Consider the following 10,172-nt stretch of genomic DNA (forward strand, 5'->3'; position numbering starts at 1 on the left):
TTCCATGAGGTGAAGGCAAGTTGTTTCAGGACAACTGCCTCACCACAAGCTTTAATGTAACATGGGTGGAAGGAAGGGTGGGACATCTGAAGATGAGATGGGATAAATCTGTGTATGAGAGAGAGCAAGTTTCTTAGAAAGAATTCCTATGACGAGTTGTTGTCGGAGAAAGTAGAGATGGGAGACCGGTTTCGAAGTTTGACGGCTGCTTGAAAACCCTGCCAGTCAGCCTGAGTGAAATGCCAGACTCGATGGCTCTGTGGTGGTTCTCTAATAACAGCCAGAGAGATGTCCACTTTGACAAGCACGTGGTCAGATGAACATATTGGAGTGGAGGAAGAAGAGCAGATATTTTCAATGAAATTTGTCAAAATCAGATCCAGAAGAGATGGAGTACCATTGGTTGAGATCCGGGTCAGGAAGTTGACAGATTGTGTCAGTCTCAATGAATCGCAGAAGTCTTTGCTGAAGTGCCATGGCACGTGAGAGAGGTACCCACACCCAGCAAACTGGTGTGATGACAATTGATGTCTCCACATATGAGGAAGATAGAGTTGGGATGAGAGGATAGAAGTTGGTTAATGTTTTTGGAAAGCGAGATGTAAATGGAGTCATCATTGTTTGTTGGACGGTAGAACACATATATGAACATGAGGTGGGACTGGAGGGGAAGCCATAGCCAGAGGTATTCCTGGGGGTGTGGGGGAGTGAGGGCAGTGAATGGAGAGTAAGGAATAGAGTCTGATGAAGAGAGCAATTCTGCCACCAGGATGAGGCTCAGGTCCATCATACCAGAGGAGGGAGTAACCAGGGAGAGATATGAGTGAGTCAGAGACGTCTTGAGGGAGGAAAGTTTCTGTGAAGCACATTTGGTCTGGTTTGTCAGTGGCAAACTGTAAGGAAAGATCTGTTAGGTTTGAGCGAAGGCCCCAGATGTTTGAGGTCCACCCTGTGAAGGAAGAGGGAGGGGAGGAGGTTATGGGTGCAGTGGAGGGAGGGTTGGATGAGGCAGGAGGGGGGAGGTAAGGAGAGTTGTTGAAAAAGTGTGGAGGATTGCAGAAGAGTGAGGGGAGAGGGTCAGATGAAGAGGAGAAAAGGCTCATTGGTGATGGGTTGAGTTATAGTGGGGAGTAATAAGACAGATCGCAGAGGGCAACTGAAGATTGGAGGAGGTGGAGTGATGAGCTGGAAGAGAGATGACAGGGGAAGGAGGCAGCTATGCAGATGTGAGGGGGGGGGTGGGGGCAACTTTGAGAAGGGGGAGTGAGGGAAAGTGATTGGAGGGAGAAAGGTAATTATTGTAACTGTAAGTGCTATAGTTTTATATATAGATTGTAAGTATATTGTAAGTGATTGTAACTGTAGATTGTAAGTACTATAGTTTTCAAATTAGGAGGTTGGCACAATTTCATGCATTATATGATGCAATTTTTCATGATATACTCTGATGAAATAATTGAAGTATATAATCAAAATATAACTTGAATTTGGAAGATCGGATCAAGTGGAATAATTAACTCAAAATCTTGAGTAAAATATGTAAACGTTAAGAAATCAGTGGTTTCGATTTTTGTGGGTATGTGTCATGATCAATCCACTTGCTATTGCTTGCCAAGCAAGCCGTTCCAATCAACCATTTCATTGAAGTCCTTTGCTTGGATCCCTTAAGCCACATGCTGAGCGCCCTATACGACGACAGTCGATCGCGGTACATTTTGTGTCCTGATCGGGATGCACATTCAGCAGTTGCGACAAGCTAGGGGTATGTAGGCAGCACACACGGATGTGGTCCATGTGGGTAGATTTGGATCTGTAAAGGGACTCTCCAAGGATGTGTGTGCATGCCTGCATGCTTGGTTATGGGCACTGTGGTGGTAAAGTTTCATCCCGCATGATGATGGGTGGTGGAGGTTTTAACTTTTAACATCAGCAGCATATGAGCAATCACATTGTTTTCCTTTGTCCTCGTGACTGTTTCTCAAGTAATTGGTTATTTTCTATGAATCTGGTGTGCTTCAGAAAGGTCATGTGATTTCTCTTGTTGAGTTTCAAAGCAAAATATATTTGATAACACCTGATTTCTGAGTCATTTGCTGTATTAACGAGTTTTCTAAATTACAGAGCCAAATCTTTTCCACCCATCACACAACGACTGGCAGAAGTTTGGAAAGAACAATGTTTATGCACATCTCCTTGAAACGTCTATCATGCAACATTGCTTTTTTAATTTGTTTATTGAAATTCCCCAAAAAGCAGCGTGAAAGCTACTCAAGGTTTTTGGGTTGTATACAGTATGTACTGGAGTCAGTCGGGAATCACACTGACTCAAATCAGTTGGTAATCACGAGGACTCCAATCAGCCGATTACTGAAAAATTGCTGATTTCGGCCAAGCATGTGTGTGTGTGTGTGTGTGTGTGTGTGTGTGTGTGTGTGTGTGTGTGTGTATGTGTGTGTGCGTGCGTGCGTGTGTGTGTGTGTGTGCGCCTCAAGAGAGGCAGAGGGGAGAGAGAAGGGAGGGGGTAGAGGGAGTGGAGGGGAGAGTGGAGATTCCGGCAGATGTGATGCCCAGTTTGACATCCATCAGAGAGACAGCACACACATTGATGAACCACCCTGCCTTTGAAACACCGGGATGACAGTTTATAGCTGGGTCTGGATTTGAACCTAGTCAAGTACTTCTCAGCTATCCTGCTGTGATCTGGCGATTCATTGCTTTATAAAAACTGAATTGATCCGAGCAGCAATTCTGACTGATAAAAAACACAAAATCTTTCATTTGTTCAATTCGCACATTTTTTCACAGCCCTTCCTCTCCTCGACCTCCGAAGAGTTGTATGGTAGTGGAGGGGGTTTGACAGGAGGATAGCATGAGGGGAGGGGAAGGCAAGGGAGAGTGAGGGGAGGAAAGCAGCGTGAGGGGAAGGGAAGGGAAGGCAGCGGTGAGGGGAAGCAAGGGGAAAGGAAAGGAAGGCAGCGTGAGGGGAAGAGAGGGGAAAGGAAGGGAAGGCAGCGTGAGGGGAAGAGAGGGGAAAGGAAGGGAAGGCAGCGTGAGGGGAAGGGAAGGGAAGGCAGCGTGAGGGGAAGGGAAGGGAAGGCAGCGGTGAGGCGAAGCAAGGGGAAAGGAAGGGAAGGCAGCGTGAGGGGAAGAGAGGGGAAAGGAAGGGAAGGCAGCGTGAGGGGAAGACAGTGTGAGGGGAAGGGAGAGGAAGGCCGCCTGAAGTGGGAGAGGCAGCATGATGGGGGAGGGTGTGTGAGGGGAGGGGAAGGCAGCATAGAAGAAGGGGAAGGCAGCACACGGGGAGGGGGATGCAGTGCGAGGGGGAGGCAGCATTAGTGGGGAGGGGCAGCGGGAGGCGGGGGAAGGCATTATGAGGGGTTGGGGAGGCAATGTGAGGGGAGGATGGGGCAGCGTGAGGGAAGTGGAGGCAGTGTGAGGAGAGGAGGCAGTATGCGGGGAAGGGAAGGGAAGGCAACATGAGGGGAAGGGAAAGTGGCATGAGCAGGGGGGAAGGGAAGGACGATAAAATGCACCCAAACAGCAACATTTTCATTTTATCTGCCAGGTTCTATATAAAAATGGATGAGAACATTGGAAAACTCATGTGATCTACCTGGCAAATTCAAAACTCAACTGTCAGTCCTTAACAGTCCCCTGAAAAGGGGGGAGGAGTAGAGGAGCAGGGCGAGAGAGGGAGAGGGGTGGAAGAGAGGGAGAGAGAAGGATGTGAGAGAGAGAAAGAGAGATGGGTGGGAGAAAGAGGAAGAATGGTGGGTGAGAGAGGAAGCGTGGTAGGAGGGAGAAGGATGGGAGGAGGGAGAGAGGGGAGAGTGAGTAAGGGGTGGAGGGGAGAGAGACAGAGACAGAGAGACAGAGACAGAGACAGAGACAGAGACAGAGAGAGAGAGCTTAGAGAGGGTGAGAGAAGGAGAGGGTTTAGAGAGGGTGAGAGAAGGAGAGGATTTAGAGAGGGTGAGAGAGGAAGAGAGTTTAGAGAGGGATTAGAGAGGGAGAGGGTGAGAGAAGAAGGGAGAGAGGTGGGAGGGGGCTGAGGAATGGTGAATGAGGAGGAGAGAAGGGAGGGTTCCAGCAGATGTGACATCCAGTTTAACAGCAAACACATTGATGAATCTCCCTGCCTGTGAAACACTGGGATGACATTTTAGAGCTGGGTCTGGATTCAAACCCAGGCTAGATAGCTTAGAGCGAGCATGTGTACCTCCCAGCTATCCTGCCGTGACATTCACCAAACCTTTTATTATTATTTTTTTTTGTATTTATCTATGCTGAAGTGACAGGTCGTGAAATAAATGCCGACCGTACGAAAAGGGGAAACATGGTGTATAATAAAATTGCACATTTTCAGCAAGCCAGCCATCACCTGATACACCACAGTACAACGTGGGGCCAATGCAGGTGAGTGGCTCCTGAACATTGTTCAAGCCAATTGATATACAGTATTCAGTGACAGTGTGAATATTGTAGAGTGCTCACGAAGTGGCAAAAGCACTACAACAAAACGGTTGATAAGGAACGGCTGGCTTGGCAAGCGATTAGCGAATGCCGAGCCCTAATATTAAACACACACCTCCCAGAGACACCCAAAATATTAAACAACATCTGAATTAGACAAATTAACACTTTCTTTTTAGCAGTCGGAACGACTGCAAAGATCAATTCTGGAGCTTCAATTTTGTGATTCGGCTTAGTTTAAGAGATTCTCGCAATAATGTCATGTGAGGAAATAAAATGAAGCCATAATCACTGGTGTCTCCGGGCGTTTATAAGCACTGCAATGTTTCCAGTGATTCATATGTAAGATGATCAGACATTCGATAATATGAGTGAGGAAAGTAAGAAAAAACAAAAACACTTATTATATCATTATGAAATTGTTGCGGCCTGTTCCAAGTCTAGGCATGGTTGAGCAGGCCAAAAAAAAAGCGAATTAAGACCCCCAGCAAGGTAACAGTTTATGCGTCCCGAGGGAGAATGAGGTGGCCAAGGATGCGCCTGATAAATAAATAATAAAAAAAGGCAAATTATTATCTTCAAAAGGGGTGTTTTAATTAACCCAAACACATAATTTTCATTCATGCACTCCCTTGGTGTTCCCTTAGCATGCATGAAAAGTTTCAGTCCACAAGGTTTCATGGTTTTGGAGTAATGGAGGAGATGCACACAGTGACTGACTAAATGGACCGACTTCCGCATGCTGACATTCATTAGTATAGATGCGCAAATACTGCCCGTAACTTCACTGAGGGGAATACCAAAAGAGGGGTGGAGAGACAAAGGGGCGGGGGGGGGGGGAGAAAGAGGAGGAGGGAAAGAGAGAGGTGGGGAGAGAGAGGAGGTGGGGAAAGTGGAGGTGTGGGGAGAGAGCAAATAAGACCTGTAACTTCAACAAGATTTAAAGTAAGTAAGACAAAGCGATGGTATCAAAGGTATCCTATGGTAACCAAGGCCATCTCCACTCATGGCTCGCAGCCTTCCTTTCCTGTCGCAGCCAACGTGTGGCCTGAAAGGAGTTCTCTCATCCCTTCTTCCTGTCCAGGCTGGAGTTCCTCAAGGCAGCGCTCTGGGCCCAGTGATTTTTCTGGTTTTCTTCAATGATCTCTCTGACTCTCTGGAAAATCCACTTTATGTCTTTGCTGATGACTCCACCCTCTGCCGTACCATCTGTCATCCCTCAGACCGGCAAGCTGCAACTTCTTCGCTCTCTGCAGATCTGGATAAAATGGTCTGGTCTGGTCAAACTGGTCCAACACATGAAACATGTCTTTCAATCCTGACAAATCTCACACTCTCACCATGTCTCTCCGAAAGGACCGTTTGGACCCCCCCCCCCATCTACTTTCTCAACAATCCTCTGGAAGAAGTCCTTTCATGCAAGCTTCTGGGTCTCACTATCTGCCATGATCTTTCTTTGGAAAGCCACATTTCCAACCTGGCCTCCAAAGCCAGTCCCCAACTGAGAATCCTCCATCGTGCAAAGTCCTTCCTCGGCCCACCTGAGCTCCTGACCACACACAAAGCTTTTGTCCACAGCCTGATGGAGTACTGCTCTCCCCTTGGGCCGGTGCTCCTGCCTCTCACATTTCTCAGCTTCACGCTGTGGAAAACAAGGCATTTAGGATCATTGGCATCTTCCATGATGAGGCCGAGTCTTTGGGCCTCGCACTCTCTCACTGCAAGCAGGTCGGTGGTCTTTCTGTCTTCTACCCTCTCCTCTCCAGTCTCGCCCCCCCGCTCTGTCTGCAATATGTCCCAACCATATTTCCGCAAGGTGCTCAAGGTCTGCCAACAACGCCCTTCTGGTAAAACTACCAAAATCAAGAATCACTGCTCACCTTCACTCTTTCATTCCTCTTTTTTTCCTGCCTTTGGAATAAACTCCCACACTCTCTTCAATCCCATTCTTTCCTGCAGGCCTTCAAAACAGTTGTTCACCACCACTTCTTATATCCCCCCATCCAAAACCACGATCTTTTCTACCCCCGTTAATCCACCCCAAACTCACCTCCTTCAAATTCCCTGCTTTTCTTCCTGAAAGTCCCTGTAATGTCCATCTTGTATACCCCATGTTCCCTGCCCCACCCCTCTCCCTTCCACAGATCTCCTCATGTCTCTGTTCCCCAGTTTTGTCCTTCCCTCTCCCGCCCCTCTTGTCTCATGTCCCCCTTGCTATCCATTGTGTGTTCGCTCTCATACGAGCCTCGACAATGTATATTAAAAAAAAAATATATCTGACCTTGCGTGATATTTAATCCCCTGGGGATCTTTGACTGGTTTATGGGTAAACATGACCATTCTTGGAGTCAGACATCCGGGAACTTCGCCGACCCATAATGCAATGTCCGTATAGCAACGCTGGCGAAGGGGAAAACAAAGTACCTCGTTCGCTCGGATCGCCCTGCTATGCGTTGCAGCGGTGTATGTCGTGCTAGCGCTATCGCACGGCACTCGACTCGAGTACCTGTTTCAAGTTTGTTTCTTTCGTAGGCTTTATTACACATTATTATTTGCAACAATGCCGAAAAGTTGCTGTATTTTCAGTTGTACTAATAACAAGAGAAAAAATTCAGAACTCTCATTTTATCTCATACCAAGTCGGGCCACTGAACCAGAGAGGAGACTTCTGTGGCTTCGAGCCATGAGACAAAAAATTTGTGGGCTTCCAGTGATGGGTAGTTTTTCATTGCTTCATGTGTAAACACTCCTGAGATTAAAAAGAAAAAATATATTCTGTGGTTAGTTATTAAAATAGTACCAAGGCAATTAAGTGACGGTACATCATGCAAAAACATTAATGCCTCGGCCCTTGATTGCCATTAATAGGATTAGAACTTGCAAACTAAATGCAATGACAATGTGTCGGCCTTTCCTTTAAGTTCACCCCAATCTTGTCCTCAGGCCAGGCGCTTCGACTCAGCAGCCACAAGAAATAGCCACGCACTGCTACATCATTACAAAGCGTAGACACACACAGGCACACATGCTCACTCACATCCGGCAACGCCCATACACATAGTCATACACATAGTCATACACATAGTCATACACATAGTTATACACATCTTTAAAATCAGGGATAACACAGAATTTATACAACATGAATGTGCGTAATAATTTAATCATTCATTGCCATTCTTGCTGGGTCAGTGAGTGACCCACAACTAGCACAGATGACTCACCGTTACACGGTACAGAAAAGGCAGGTCAATTAAAACTATTACTAACTAGCCACGTCAGCTCGGGAGTTCATAATAATTGAAATAATATATTAACACTCCAGTACAGTAATATTAGATAATACACAGTTAAAACTTGGTTTAAAATTGAATTACATACCTGGTGTCTTGACTAGATACGTGTATCCGTCCGGGTATTGCACGTTCGGCCATTCCTTCGGGTTGTCGATCCACGAATCACCGGGGTACTGGTAGGGGCAACAATCAAGGCCAATTAACTGTATTTTGGCTCGATATCTGGCCAACGCATCACCTCACAAATGTTCTATATATCGATATGACATTGCAAACACTTGGGTGAACACAATGTATCAACAATTTATCTGAAATACATCGACAGAAAAAAAAACCAACCACTCGGCTTTGCGTGAAGTAAACCACGATGTACGTGCGTCTGCGATCGGTGCTGCGTTTGTTTTCCCCTTTGCCAACATGGCGGTCACGTGACCAAGCAAAGTCACATGACTGTGACGTATGTCCGACCTTAAGAATCACCTTCGAGCCTCAACACAGAGTGCCGTTTCCACTGAGGATCAACACACAGAGGACAATGCATTATAATGATCAAGACCACACTTGCCAATCAGCAACACATGATGACCAGCCAATAAGCACCCCACAAAAACCAGCCAATGGGGCGTGAAGTTCTTGTAAACTCTGCACTCCATTCGTTCCAATTACTTCCTCCAGCCGATGGGCGAAGCATGCTGCCAAAAATGGCACGGCTTACTTCTCTTTTTCTTTCGAGTTATTTTTAAATTATAAAGAATATAAATAGTTATTTTAAGAGCCAACACATTATGTAAACCATAAAACTTTTACTCTATTATTATTCTACCATGGAAACCTTTAAACAGCACTTGAACAGGATAATTGTGTATTTGCTCAACAAAACTGAAGCTCCATTATATTTACCTCACACTTGCGAAGTGAAGAGACAAGTTAAGCGATTTGTTCACTTTGTCCATCTGTCTCCAAATGTCAGTTAATGATCAATAAATAACTAAATTTCAATTGAATGTTATATTTTGAACACGAATCAGAACATAGATCAGAAAAATAACCTGTAGTTTTGGCAGTACTTTGACTTTGAATTTGGCACAACCGCGCATGTGCAGAGAAGAGCAAGACAATTTTCTCTACTCTGTCTTCCTGTCTGGCAGTGAAACAAAATTGAAAATCGGTCCAAACAGGAAACGTACTGTTTTAAGGATGTCATAAAGGACAAAAAATACAGGCATGGATAACATGTTAAATAAGGTAGTGTAAAAGACGCTGCATCAACGGCGGTAAACATCCGAAAAAGCTTTTTCGACAACTTTCAAAATCTTTATTTTATTTCGATTGGAGTACTTGAACACTGAAGAAAAGAGATCGCCTTGTTGGCATCTTCAAAACCCTTTTTTTTTTTGCAGTACTTGGACAAAATATGATGGCATTTTCGGTCATCACGACCAATGAAATTTGCCGCTCAGAGACAATGCCCATGTCCTTTTTCTCAAGACTACATGGGGCAAGGTGTTATATGAACTCTCAAATTTGTTTATTACCCTCGCCGGAGGAGAGGGTAATATTGCATTTGGGTCTCTTTGTCTGTCTGTCTGTCTATCTATCATCCATTTGTTTGTTTGTCCGCACAGAACATGACTGTTTTTCTCTGCAACCGCTTGTCAGATTGACATGAAATTTTCACCATTGGCACAACTACTCATGTAGAATGTTTTAATGATAATTACGATGTCATAGGTCATGTTTTGGAAAAACGTGCATAGGTCACATGCAATGTTACAAGCCATGTTGGAAAAAACAGGAAAAACTTTGGACTTCTCTGTATCTAAGAAACCGCACCATGGAAAAAAAAAAAACATGAAACTTGGCAGATGGCAAGTACTCCACATGGGGAATAAGTGTGATTTAAAAAAAAATGATGTCATAGGTGCCTTCATTATGACATCATAATTGCATATAATCTGCAGAAAGCTATATCCATAAGAGTATAAAGATTTTTGAGGGTCATCAAGGGATGAATTAGTCCACAGAAAAAAAAAAACAATGATGATGTTATCAGTCACGTGATTCAGCAGTCATACATTAACAAAAAAAGACCCTTCAAAAATCTTCTTCTCTGAAACAGCCAAATGGAGAGGCAAAACTTTACAGGAATGACCACCTATCCATGAGGAAAAAAAACGTTCCCATCTTTGACATCACAGGTCACATGGTTTGTCAGCCATATTAGATTTACCCCAAAACCAATTAAAAAAAATCATCTTCTCCAGAACAGCTGTTCTTCACACACGTTCCCCAAGCCTTGGGGATACCAGGGTGTTCATGAATAATTATTGATAGGTCACATGGTCTGGCAGCCATATTGAAGTGTGAAAATCCTAAAAAAAAATTCTTTCTCTTGAATTGTTC

At 44.9% G+C, this 10,172-nt stretch overlaps 1 long non-coding RNA gene across 1 annotated transcript; it reads right to left on the minus strand.

The window, feature by feature from the left end:
• Positions 1 to 6,911: 6,911 nt before the first annotated feature.
• On the minus strand, positions 6,912 to 8,277 carry LOC147022680 (uncharacterized). The gene is made up of 3 exons (XR_015059684.1): positions 8,109 to 8,277; positions 7,855 to 7,942; positions 6,912 to 7,222 (listed from the first exon to the last, which is right to left on the minus strand). It is a non-coding gene; the product is annotated as an uncharacterized LOC147022680 (long non-coding RNA).
• Positions 8,278 to 10,172: the final 1,895 nt, after the last annotated feature.

Source organism: Eptatretus burgeri, chromosome 7, assembly GCF_056783735.1.
Source record: "Eptatretus burgeri isolate ZD-2024b chromosome 7, Ebu_testis_v1, whole genome shotgun sequence".
Taxonomy (NCBI): domain Eukaryota; kingdom Metazoa; phylum Chordata; class Myxini; order Myxiniformes; family Myxinidae; genus Eptatretus; species Eptatretus burgeri.